Below are 13,296 nucleotides of genomic sequence, written 5' to 3'. Positions count from 1 at the left end.
GTGTTCTTTCAAGAAAACACACCCCCGGCTACAAAGGGAGGGAGGAAGAAAAACAGTCAAAATTACCAGTTTCAGAGCCAGAGACATATCCAGTGGTCCATGTCAAGACAACAGGCAGAAAAGAACTTTGGGTGTCCTAACCAAATAACCAAATAATCTGCTTCCTAAATTGTAGAGGCTGGCAAAGAGCTGGATTTTGAATCCATCCATCTTTTTGGCATTTTTGCTATTAGCTGTGTGGGTGGCGGAATAGATCATTATAATTATTTTTAAAAATAAATCTGCTGCAGTAGAAGAAAGTATAAAGCCGCAAAGGAAGTGGGGTATGTGTGAAAATCAGTTCCCTGGCACTGCCACCTATAATGCCACGATAGCCCAACAATGCGAGAGAATAATTTCTCTTTTCTTTCTCTTTTAAAAATCGGTAGGCTTTGCAATAGCTTTTATGGGTGAAGGTTTACAAGGCTTGCAGCAATGCGAGAAAATAGGCGGATGCTAACAACAAAATCTAAGTTTCTCCGTCAGATTTCCCACTCTAATTTTGACAAAATTATCATCCTTCCTGTACATTTCTAAAATAATCACAAAAGGAAAAGGGCGATGATCTTCCTCTCCACCCCCAGTTCTTTGTCAAGCAGAAAGAGAAGTGGAAAGAAACACTACCATTTTTATAATACAAAAAACTGGATCTTAAATTGAGTTGGTACAACAGGTAAAAATGCTAACAGAAAACGTTTGAGTATGTTACCTAACACTGGGAAGGATGTGACTGTTCAAACTTAAAAGCCCGACTTCTGTTGATGGGAAATCATGTTTGTCCAATTCCTGCTGAAGGATGGGATGAAGAAGTCTTTCTACAGCGGGGTATCAAACTGGCGACCCACGGGTCAGATGTGTCATGTGCAGGCCACGCCCACTCTGGCTCCGCAAAGGCAAACAACGTCATGATACGTCACAATAAGCCATGTGACATGATCAAGTTTGACACCTGTGTTCTACACAAACATTGATATTTGGCTTTGAATGAGTTCATGGCAATATGGAATTCACATATGTGACATGCCTAATTGGTAATACAGATCATCCTCAACTTACAACAGTTCATTAAGTGACTGGAAAAATGTGACTTATGATGGTATTTTACAATTATGACCATTGCAGCTTCCTCATGGTCGAGTGATCACAATTTGAATGCCTGGCAACTGGCTCATATTTATGATGGTTGTGGTGTCCTGGAGTCACATGGTCACCTTTTGTGACCTTCTGACAAGCAAAGTCAATGGGGAAGCCATGTTACTAAACAACTGCAGTGATTCATTTAACAAATATGGCAAGGAAGTTTGTAAAATGGAGCAAAACTCACTTAACAACTGTTTAGCAATGGAAATTTTGGACTAAATTTGGTCATAGGTCAAGGACTACCGGTACATAAAAAGAGCTGGGATTCTAATGATATTTCTATTTCTTTTCAAAGGAATACCAAGTCCAATTTCCAAGTATTTTAGGACACTCATACTAGCAGTGAAAAAATCAAGTAATTCTAGTACATTTTAAAGCATCAGATGGCACACTTGATGTGAATTTAAAATCATAGATTCCAGAGTCACTGCAATCAGAAATAATATCAGTGAATTACAGTGAGAGGAAAAAAGTATTGAAACCCCATCCATTGTTCTCTATGACATATTCTCTTCTCACCTATAGATTTCAATCCTATGCAACCCCAGAGTTCAAAGGACACTTCTCCCATTGAAAGCACAGAAGCTTATTTGTCTTGATTGACAAAACAATACTCTGTCGTATTGAGGGTTAAGATTTTAGCAGCCATTAATTCTTCAAATCTCATTCACAATAGCAAGAAAGTACAAACTAAGCTGGCAAAAACTGCGAAGCAATCATTGTATATTACGAATAACACAATGCACAATGATTGTCACCCAGTATTCGCTAGCTTGCTTTCCTTGTCTTTGTATGTTTGAATATGGAAAATAATCAGTATTTTTTCCTCTCGTCATTCTTTTTGGGCAATGAACTTTTTTTTGCCTTTAAAACTTTTTGTGGCTGATAAAAGTCAACATGCAAGTTACTTTTTATGACAGTTGGCAGCAACCTGACCTATTTATGGCTTATATCTTAATTTTTAACACGTTTTCTTTTTAAAAAAATAACATTGGCTTTATATTTTTATAATAATTGTATTATAATTGTTGTTTTTATCTGATTGTTGAATGCTGCCAGAGTCACTTGTGAAATGTGTAGATATAGAGATTTGATTAAATAAATAATATATAGTGCTGATTTTAGTGGGGTAATTTTGCACCATTGGCTATGTTCCGACAATCTCAATTAATTAATCTATTCACAGTTTGGAGAACCATCCATTCTCCAAAGGAGTTACAATGAGACAAAATAAGGTATTAAAAGCACTATTTTTTTTAAAAAAAGTAACCAAAGTTCACCGTAAACATCTTTAAAATGTTGTATCTGTTAGTTTTTTCTCCATGAACCATCCTGAATGAACATGTTGTTTGATGAAACTGAATTACCAATTCTTATTGTCTGCAGGTCTTTGCAATGTATGTTTTTCCAATTGATTCAAAAGATTTAAAAAAAAATCCATCTAGTTCAGTGATTCTCAATGTCGACATCTTTAAGATGTATAGGCTTCCATTTCAAGAATTCCCCAATCAGCGCAGGAGAATACATGCCTAGTGGAGAGTCCTGGAAATTGAAATTCATACATCTTAAAGTTGCTGAGATTGAGAAACTGAACTAGTCTCTAAGGCTTGATCTAGCAACCTTGATTTATTTCCAATATTTTTTGTGCAGACATATAGGGAAGGTCATGTGCACCTTTCCTAGGGATATGGGAATATATGCAGAGCTCTGGGTTGATACGTATATGACTAGATTAGATAACCTTTATTGTTATTTTTTTTTACTGTGGGCACACTGGTACACATTAGAAATGAAATTCTGTTGCCTGCTCTCAAAAGTGTATACATACATAATAAACATATAAACATGCTATATACAACACACACACACACCCCCTTACATATAAATGTGTATAAATATTAATCACTCCATCTTGAATACATAGCAGAAAGAAGAAGCTTGAGAATTCACAAGGTTAATACTGTATGGCACAAAACTATGACTGAATCTGGATGTCTGCTTCAGTTATCATGAAGCCTCCTCCCAGAAGGTAACAAGGAAAACAGGTTGTGAAGAGGATGTGTAGCATCCCACACAATCCTGTGGACTCTGCTCAAGCAATGCTTATATGCTATGTCCTGTACAGAAGGGAGTGAACTGCTAATACTATGCAATTTTATGCACTGCATATCAGAGTATTCTTAAAGAGTTAAAGTAAAAAAAATATTATTTTTAAATAAATAAATAGACTGACACTTATGTTTATTTCATCATCACCTCGGCACAGCCCATAATGACCATCTGTGGGTTATGGAATTAATCCAGCTCATGCAGAGAGATCTGTATAACCCTCTGGTGAATTAATCACACTTTATTTGAGGTCTTCATTTTGCATCCAAGAGACAAATGCTGCACTTGATATGGTATGCATGGTGATACAGCTGGAGCTCTTTCTGGGCTTTCAAATAACACACCATCCATTAAGGTACTTCATTTGTTTGTTTAATGACCTGGAGGAGATTATTTTCAGGACAACAGAGTGTAAAATTTAATTCTGGAAGAGATTTATGGAAGGAGGAAACCTTTCTAGAATTTGTATGCCATCTTTATCAGTATAATTAATTGGCTGTCAAGAGATTTCTTGCCCCAGACATCTTGCTAACAATTCCCACTCATATGAGTAAGTGAACATAAAAGGTCTATTTATTTCGATGGGGCAGAGTCCATTAACTAGCTTTTGACATATAACTGGGGTAAACAACAAGGGCAAAGGATCCATTTCTTCACTTCTCATTTGAAAACATAGGAAACCTGCTGATTCAGGACAAAAGTCCCTTTAGTCTAAAATTCTGTGTCACACCAGAGTTAGGGCCAATTTAACTAAGTACTTCAGATGCTTTTATTTATTTTTGTTTATTTCCCCCCCATATTTTCTAGTTCTTAACTCCCTCTTCTCCCTCAAAGGGACTTTCTGTTTGATCAATTCATTTGGGTTCCTCAGGATCTTGAAGAATTTCCCAGTAATCTGGAGAGCAGTTCAGTTGAGAACATCATTAAACTCTGGACTGATATGTATTACCAAGCTCTAGCTGGGCATGAAGAGAGGGGTTGCCCTCATGCAAATGTGTCTGGCTGGAATACAGGTTTGGTATCAATCAAGATCTCAAGGAAGGAACAGCAGAGTAGCTATGGTTACCTGTGATAGCTTCCAAAGGCGTTGCCCTCCAAGTGATGGTGTGAGATCCTGTTAGACTCTAAAGACTGTTTTTTGTACTACCCTTTCTGCCCATCCTGCTTCATTCTGTGGTTGAATTGGTAGTAGGCATCCTACGATTATGGTGTGGTGAACTTTAAACCTTTCCTCTTGATGGTGTTGGAGGTAGCTTAGGAGTTCATAGCCCTCAAAGAAGCCATGGATCTGACCCACATCATTGAGGGCCATGCATAATGATGGCCACATTTCGGATCAGGCCTTCCTCTTGGACCAGTGCTGACATGATCTGAACTGGGGTAAATTAGCATCACTCTCTTGCCGCAGATGGACCACTTTCTAGTAATTTTAGAATGCTCTGGTGCTGGATCCTGTCTTCAGCCTTTCCTTACAACCTACACTGTGATTGACTGCGATTGACTGAACCTGGAGGAAGAAGATTATCTGGACCCCTTTCAGTCAGGTTTGCCAACCATAGCGAAAAACATAGTAAAATCAGGCATGACTCACTTTTGCTTAGCAATGGAAATTCTTATCCCAATTGTGGTTGTAAATCAAGGACTATATGTATTAGCTCTGGCAGGAAAAGCATGTTTCGGGTCAATTGTCAATTAAAGAATGCCAACTGGTAGAAACCAGGAAGTGCACTTTTTTGGTTTTGGTTTTGGTACCTTACCTACCCTCTGGCATACCTAACCACCAGTGCGTACCCTCTGGCACACCTAACCACCTGAGACAGATTGAACCCTTCAAGAAAATGATGAAGATCTGGCTGCTTACTCAGGCATGGGAGTCAGGTAGTTGGTGAAGCCCTGGTGGTTGGATTGTCAAGTCTGCAACGAACTTGGCTGAAGCCATCTTGCTCATTCTAGGTTGCCACAAGAAACGGAGGGGATGCGGAGCATTTTTGCTAGTCTAAACAATTCTGGGTCTGGTGGGAACCAAGGTCATTCTATCAGTTAGCTTGGAGGGTTAGGCGTTTTGTGAGAAAGCCCACTAAATTGTTTTATTGGGGAACGTAGCCGATTGCATAGCCCTGGGGTGGGAAGTTTGACTTTGTAATTGTGTAACTCTTTGGAGGGAATTTCAGACTTGGTTTCACTTTTGATGGTGCTGATATTTTGTAACCTCTTGCCTCAGAGTTCTGATTTTGTTGGTCTTAGCATCGGAGCCATGACATTGATATTGTTTTGTGTTATTATTTTTTATTCTGGACTGCTCTTTTTTTAAAAAAAATGTATGTTTTAATGGTTGTTTATATTGTGTTTTTTTAGGTTACTTTGGCCATAAGATCAATTGTATAAATCTACACCCAAAATACTCATGACCTATAGTGGGAGGGAACTGAGAAGTGAGCATTTTCTGCAGGAGTTCCCTTTCCGTGGGACAGCTGCAACCAGATACAAGATTGGTGCTTTTATCCTGACATTTAGAAAGCCATGTTGTTCCAATGAGCAAATGAGATAATAGCATGAGTGGTAAGTGCAGAATGCTGTTAGTATAATATAAAATGTGATGATGGATAGGATACATAGCTGTTTTACCATGTTATTGCTATAACATGTTAGAGACAGACTTTTATTCATTTTGTTTTTGTGACAGTTTGAAGATATTGCTGCACGTTGCTTAGAACTGTACAACTGCAGCAGCTTAAAATCAGTCAAAATAAGAAATATAGTACATCTATGAAACAGAGTGAGCGCCTGTTACTCGTCCCATCTTCTGCCAACCTAGCAGTTGGAAAGCACATAAAAATGCAAGTAGAAAAATAGGGACCACTACGGTGGGAAGGTAACAGCGTTCCGTGCACCTTTGGCATCTAGTCATGCTGGCCACATGACCACGGAGACGTCCTCGGACAAGCGCTGGCTCTTCGGCTTTGAAACGGAGATGAGCACCGGCCCCTAGAGTTGGAAACAACTAGCACGCATGTGCAGGGGAACCTTTACCTTTACCTATGAAACTCTGAAGGTTGATAGAGTAGCAAGTAATCTTTAAGGTCAACTAGCCCAACAACCCTCTGTAATATCTATCCAACCTCCACCTGAACAGAAGAACCTGAGATATAACCCAGTTGAACTGCTCTTTGGGGCTCTTTATATTGTGGTATCAGTTCAGAAAAGTCCCACTGTAATCTCTTACAGACTTCTCAGTTTGCCAGTCCTGGCTGCCCTTTTCTAAACCTGCTCTACATTTCCTGAATTGTCTTTAAAGTGAATAGGACAGAATCAGATGTCCTAGAGCGGGAATTAGAGTCGAATTACTACTTCACATATTAAAGGTACCACTGATCTCCCTATAGAGGACGGGTAAAGTATGCAGCCTGTGATTTGGAAAGTAAGACATAGTCATCAGGACAGGTAACCCCACCAATAACTGCACCCTCCAAATCATACTTGATGGCAGTGAATTTGATCACTTAACTATGATGCAGTTGAAGCACTGTAGAGTTCCAAAGTACTGTAAAATAGCACTTCTTTCTATAAGTCTTGAACCTACCTAGAATTAGATTTTCCCTAATTCTGATCCCTATTATGCCTAATTCTGATCCCTATTATGCCTCTCTTAGCTATCTTTCCAGTAGGCCACCTGGAGTCACCCAAACAGAGAGATTGGGAGGTTGGTGTATTTTATTTTATTATTTTATTTTATTTTATTTATTTTAATTTTATTATTTTATTTTATTATTTATTTTATTTTATTTTATTTATTTTATTTTATTTATTTTATTTTATTTTGTTATTGTTTTATTTTTTATTTTTTATTTTATTATTTATTAAATTTATTTGCTGCCCATCTTTATCACAAGGTGGCTCTGGGCAATTTACAGTGTTAAAAAGAAGAAAACAATGCAAAGATATGTACCCATTAAGAGTAAGACACAATAAAAATACAAAGTATATAAAGTATACTTTATAAAAGATATAGCTTTAATCTATCAATCAATCAAAGTTAAAGACCTACCCAAATATCAAGGCTTATCCATTTTATTTACATCATACCCCAATATCGGACACTAATTTTGTACACCTTTATTCCTACCAGAAGCTAAAGTGAAATTTATCAGAAAACTCTGGATCCCTAACCATTCCACTTCTTAGGGCAAAAAAGATAATCCATATTTGAGCACAGAGGAAAAAAAAAAGATTAAGCATTTCGGTGTCACGTGAGTTATGCAGGTGGGCTGATACAGCCTCTTACTTCAGAGACATTTCTTAGGGGGCCAGGTGTTGAGAAAATATTCCCTCTGGGGATAAATCACAGAAGCTAATTACAAGTTTAGTCTCCAAACAACGACCGTGCTTAATAAACATGCACACACCAAATAGACCGTTTTGGATCCTCTGAGGAATCCTGCCTTATGAAGAAGGATTGAAAACAGATCTGAAGCACTTCTGAGTGAGGGAATACCTGGAATAATGACAATGATTGGCAAGGAACACCACAAATCCAGGTTTTGTGGGTGGGGGTGGTTTGAGAACATGCTTTGCTGCAATGAGGTCTCCTGGGCTAGGAATAGAAAATCAAGGAAGAGCAGCAGAAAGGTGTGGTGCAGGAAGGGGAAGAGCACAAGTTTACTGAAAATGAGGATATATTGGCGGTTCCCCAATAATTCAGCAATAGAGGACAATGAAATTACCATACATGATTTTCCTCTCCTTTTCTATAAATTATGGGAGTGGGAGGGTGGTGGATCATGTGGTTAGGATGCTGAGTTAGAAGACCATTGAAAGATTGACAGCTTGGAAGTTAGAAACCCGAGAGCGAGCTGTATGATGGAATGAGCTCCTGTCCATTTGCCCCAGCTCCTGCCAACCTAGTAGTTTGAAAGCATGCAAATGCAAATAGATAAATAGGTACCACTTCAGTGAGAAAATACCAGGCAGGTTGTTCCACTGATTGATTGTTCTATCAGGAAATTCCTCCTTAGTTCTAGGTTGCTTCCCTCCTTGATTTGTAGTTGTTAGTTGCGAAGTCGTGTCCGACCCATCACAACCCTATGGATAAAGTTCCTACAGGCCTTCCTGTCCTCTACCATCTTCTGGAGTCCATTTAAGCTCACACCTACTGCTTCAGTGACTCCATCCAGCCACCTCATTCTCTGTTGTCCCCTTCTTCTCTTGCCCTCAATCTTTCCCAGCATTAGGCTCTTCTCCAGTGAGTCCTTCCTTCTCATTAGGTGGCCAAAGTATTTGAGCTTCAACTTCAGGATCTGGCCTTCTAAAGAGCAGTCAGGGTTGATCTCCTCTAGGAATGACTGGTTTGATCGCCTTTTTAAAAAAAATCCCATTTATATCCCGCCCTTCTCTGAAGACTCAGGGCGGCTTACAATCTAAAGCACAAATCAATGTGCTTAGCAATAGCCTTCATTCTATGTATATGCCTGCTTATTAGGGCTTCCCCCCCGCAAGCGGCATTATTACAAAATTAGCTTATTTCCCCCAACAATCGCCTTGCAGTCCAAGGGACTCGCAGGAGTCTTCTCCAGCACCATATTTCAAAGGCCTCAATTCTTTGGCGCTCAGCCTTTCTTATGGTCCAACTTTCACTGCCATACATTGCAACTAGGAAGATCATAGCCTTGACTATACGCACTTTTGTTGGCAGGGTGATGTCTCTGCTTTTTAGTGTGCTGTCTAGATTTGCCATGGCTTTCCTCCCCAGGAGCAAGCGTCTTTTAATTTCTTGGCTGCAGTCCCCATCTGTGGTGATCTTGGAGCCCAGGAAAATAAAATCTGTCACTACCTCCATTTTTCCCCCATCTATTTGCCAGGAACTAAGAGGGCTGGATGCCATGATCTTGGTTTTCTTAATGTTAAGTTTTAAGCCAACTTTTGCACTCTCCTTCTTCACCTGCAACAAGAGGCTCTTTAGTTCCTCTTCACTTTCTGCCATTAGAGTGGTATGATCTGCATATCTTAGGTTGTTGATATTTCTCCCGGCAATCTTAATTCCAACTTTTGATTCATCTAGCCATGCCTTTGATTAGTTTCCATCCATTGCTTCTTGTCCTGCCTTCAGGTGCTTTGGAGAATAGCTTAACTCCGTCTTCTTTGTGGCAACCCCTGGGATATTGGAACACTGCTATCATGTCACCCCTCATCCTTCTCTTCATTAAACTACAGATACCCAATTCCAGCAACCGTTCCAGCAACCGTTATATGATTTATGCTCCAGTTGCCTGAAACATTTTAAAGAAGAAGATGGAGGAGGGTGGCTATGAAAAGTGGCCTGATTTACCTTGTGGTCTGCTGAACCACCTACTTAACATTTATGATACCACTTTGGGAGCTGCAGAGCTGGGAAAAATCAGGTCATACAGCTGAAAATGCCACATTCCCAGCAGCTTGGACTCTCAAGAATGCTAGGGGGGGGGGAAAGGAAGTCACAAGGGTTTTTAAAATGTTGCTTCCCTGTGGATTAATTGGGAATTTTTTTTAAAGGAGGCTAAGCCTTGGAAGTGATTTGTTTGCATCCCACATACCATGGCACACAGAATATAAAGCAACATTTTTTCACACTAGAAGAAAAGTTTTGTTTATATGGGGCAGAGATTATTGAACTTTATTTGAATCTGCTCAGGTGATGGGTTTTGGCCCAAGGAAGCCAGTTGCTTCAGCTTGATCTGTATTTCCCTTTGGTTCCATATTATAGGTATTCTTAGGGCATAGAAGACGTATATTCCATAAACAGTTGATCCTTGACTTACAACCATTTGTTTAGTCACGGTTCGAAGTCACGATGACACTGGAAAAAGTAACATGTGAACAGTTTTCATATTACAACTGTTGCAACATCCCCATGGTCACATGATCAAAATTCAGATGCTTGGCAACTGGCTCATATTTATGACGGTTGTTTCAGGGGTCATGGGATAACCTTTTGTGACCTTCTTGACAAAGTCAATGGGGAAGCCAGATTCATTTAACAACTGTGGCAAAGAAAGGTCATAAAATGGAGGAAAATTCACTTAACAACTGTTTTGCTCAGTCACAGAAATTTTGGGCTCAGTTGTGGTCATATGTCGAGGACCACCTGTATAGAAAGCATTGTGAGTTGCTCAGCTTTGCAGCACAGCAACTTTAATCAGCCCATCTGCAGTGAGGAAAAAGCCCCACGCTTTCATTGAATCTACCACATGAGCAAACAGTTTATCATACCTTGTTCCGAGCACTGGTAATCCAATTTCTGATGTTTTTCATTATGCGCAAATGTATCTTTCTGTGTTTATATATTTGAGATGATAGAGCATAGAGACGAGCGGGAAGAGACTTGATAAAGATGTTTAAACAATGCTTGTTTTGTTTGTGTGTGATTCTGTCAGTTTTTATAGCAACGTTATAGAAACAGGACAGGGAAACTAAAATCTGATTAAGCCTAAACCATGGCCATTATGTGATTATTATAAGCCTCGGCACAGTAGGAGTTATGTTGTTATGATAGAAGGGATTTCCAGGATAATTAAATCAAATTGGAAGCATTGGAGAAATCAGGAACAAACATTACAATGGCTTTCCTGTAAATACCAATAGCTCCAGTTTCCAGTTAATGCATATATGATCAGTGTCACTTATCCATTATTTAGAGGGCCCTTTAAGCAAAGCTCACCATTTCCCCCTTCCCCATCAAAATTGGAAGCTCTGTATTCCTTGGCAAGTGTAAACTACAACTCAGAAATGAACATGATTTGGACAGTATGCCAAGAACAGACTTGTAATATTGCATTCAATTTTAGTTACCACAATATAAAAAAAATGTTTAAAAATATATGGAAAGAGTGCAGAAAAGAGCAACAAGGATTAGGGGTTGGACTAAGGTCCAAGTTCCTTTCCAACTCTGTTATTCTATATTCTATTCTATGAAAGAGATAAAAAAGTTGCATTGGCTATCGGTGAATTTCTAAGTGTGGTTCACCCATTAATGAAGCATGAGGGTAGGGTGGTTTAGAAACCTTTAGTAAGAAAGTGAAATATTTTGATGAATGAATGAATGAACCTTTATTGTCAAAGTACAACCATGTGTACATTGAGATTGGCTGAGCCTCCCTTCGTGCCCCCACCCCCCAACTTACAGTGACACAAACCCTCCATCTTATTACACCATGCGAACTAATTGCACAACACACCGGCCTCGCAAGTCAATTATGCATAAAGTTTATAAAAATTATTTCCTGTTCAAAAGCCTAACAGCCCATGGATAAAAGCTGTTTTTCAGCCTGTTGGTGCAGCTGGCTATACTCCTATATCTCCTACCCGATGGTAGGAGAGTAAAGCGATACCATCCAGGGTGTGAGTCATCCCTGAGAATTTTCCTCACTCTTCCAAGGCAGCGAGCCCTGGCGATGTCATCCAGTGGTGTCAGGGAACAGCCCACAATGTCTTGTGCTGTGCTCACCACCCTCTGTAATGCCTTCCTATCCGCAGCTGTCAGACCAGCATATCAAACCACAATACCATACGAGACAACACTGTCTATAGTAGACCAGTAAAAGAGGGTCATAAGCCGTTGTTCTACCGTGTTCTTCCGCAAGACCCTGAGAAAGTGAAGCCTCTGTTGGGCCTTTCTAGCCACCTGGGTTGTATTAACTTTCCAGGTCAGATCTTTGCAGAGGTAGACTCCCAGAAATTTAAAGGAGGAAACTCTGTCCACACAGTCCTCCCCGATGTAAAGTGGGGCAGGTTCCTCCTTTTTCCTCCAGAAGTCTAGCACCATCTCTTTCGTCTTGCCGATGTTCAGGTGCAAGTTGTTGTTACAACATATGGATAGTTTTTGTACCTCCGCCCTGTATGCTATCTCATCCCCACCATATTTGGATGTTTTTGGCTGGTATGGGTCACGTTATATACAACAATGCAATTTTTTTTAAAGAAAAAATAATCTTCTGTATAAGAGACATGCGTCCCAACTCTTCCTGGTTGTATTTAAACCACTGTATGTCAAGAATAGCAAAGAATATGAAACAATGATAAGAGTAATAAGGTTTAAACATCAGGGAAACATTTATTGTTATGGTTTCTGTTCTATCAGGACAATCCTTATTAAGTTGTAGTATTCACTGGAATACCTTCCAGTCACCATCTACTGTAGTGTAACTTCAGCCATTTATACTACCAATAACTTCAGTGGCTCTGTAAACTGGCAATTCTGGGAATTATTTAAACCAGAGCTTCCAACATGGCAACTTTAAGATGTGTGGACTTCAACTCCCAGAATTCCCTGTTCAGCATGCTGAGAGAATGGCAGCCAAACACAAGCCAAACCAGTATGCTGGCTGGAGAATATGTCTGGATGACATTCACTTCAAGCCAGGGACTCTTAACATCCTTTATGTGTATGTGTGTTTGTACGGACAAGAGCATCAACAGATAGTAGTAGATAGTAGGCAGAACATCATGGTGTGGGTTCTATCCCTGCACACACAAAAGGCATCACAATGTTCTATCTGCTGTTTTGCACATGGTTGCACCTACCTCCTACAGATATCCATAGGTGGTTTAGATAGAGAAAGTATATGTGAAAAGAAAAGAAAAGAAAAGAAGGATTGATATGGGGCAAGATTCAACTCAATCTCTTGGGTTCCAAGAGGGCAAGTCCATACGTTTAGGGTTGCTTAATTCTGTACTGAACTCTACCATTGCCAGTCCAAAGCCTGGATAAGAAAGGAGGAGGGGAGGCATCAGACTCTGTGACAAATTGGCTGAGATTTCACTATCACATCATTACACATCAAACCCAACACAATGCTTGAGATGCAGACATTCAAGATGCTGTAAACCGGATGAAGTGATGGGCAACGTGTTAAACTCCAGACCCCGTGATATAGTGGGAATAACATGCAAAACAAGAAGAATTGTTCACGTTAGGTAAAGGTAAAGGTTCCCCCGCACATGCGTGCTAGTTGTTTCCGACTCTAGGGGCCGGTGCTC

At 39.7% G+C, this 13,296-nt stretch overlaps 1 protein-coding gene across 1 annotated transcript in view; it reads right to left on the bottom strand.

The window, feature by feature from the left end:
- Positions 1-13,296, bottom strand: part of SPATA16 (spermatogenesis associated 16) — a gene marked incomplete at both ends in the record, with an annotated part of 174,975 nt that overhangs the window by 160,694 nt on the left and 985 nt on the right. The gene's annotated exons all lie outside the window — the stretch shown is intronic.

This window comes from Vipera ursinii (genome assembly GCF_947247035.1).
Source record: "Vipera ursinii genome assembly, chromosome: 5".
In the NCBI taxonomy this organism is placed as follows: Eukaryota; Metazoa; Chordata; class Lepidosauria; order Squamata; family Viperidae; genus Vipera; species Vipera ursinii.
The sequence above is the reverse complement of the archived record's forward strand: the minus strand, read 5'-3'. Positions and strand labels throughout refer to the sequence as shown.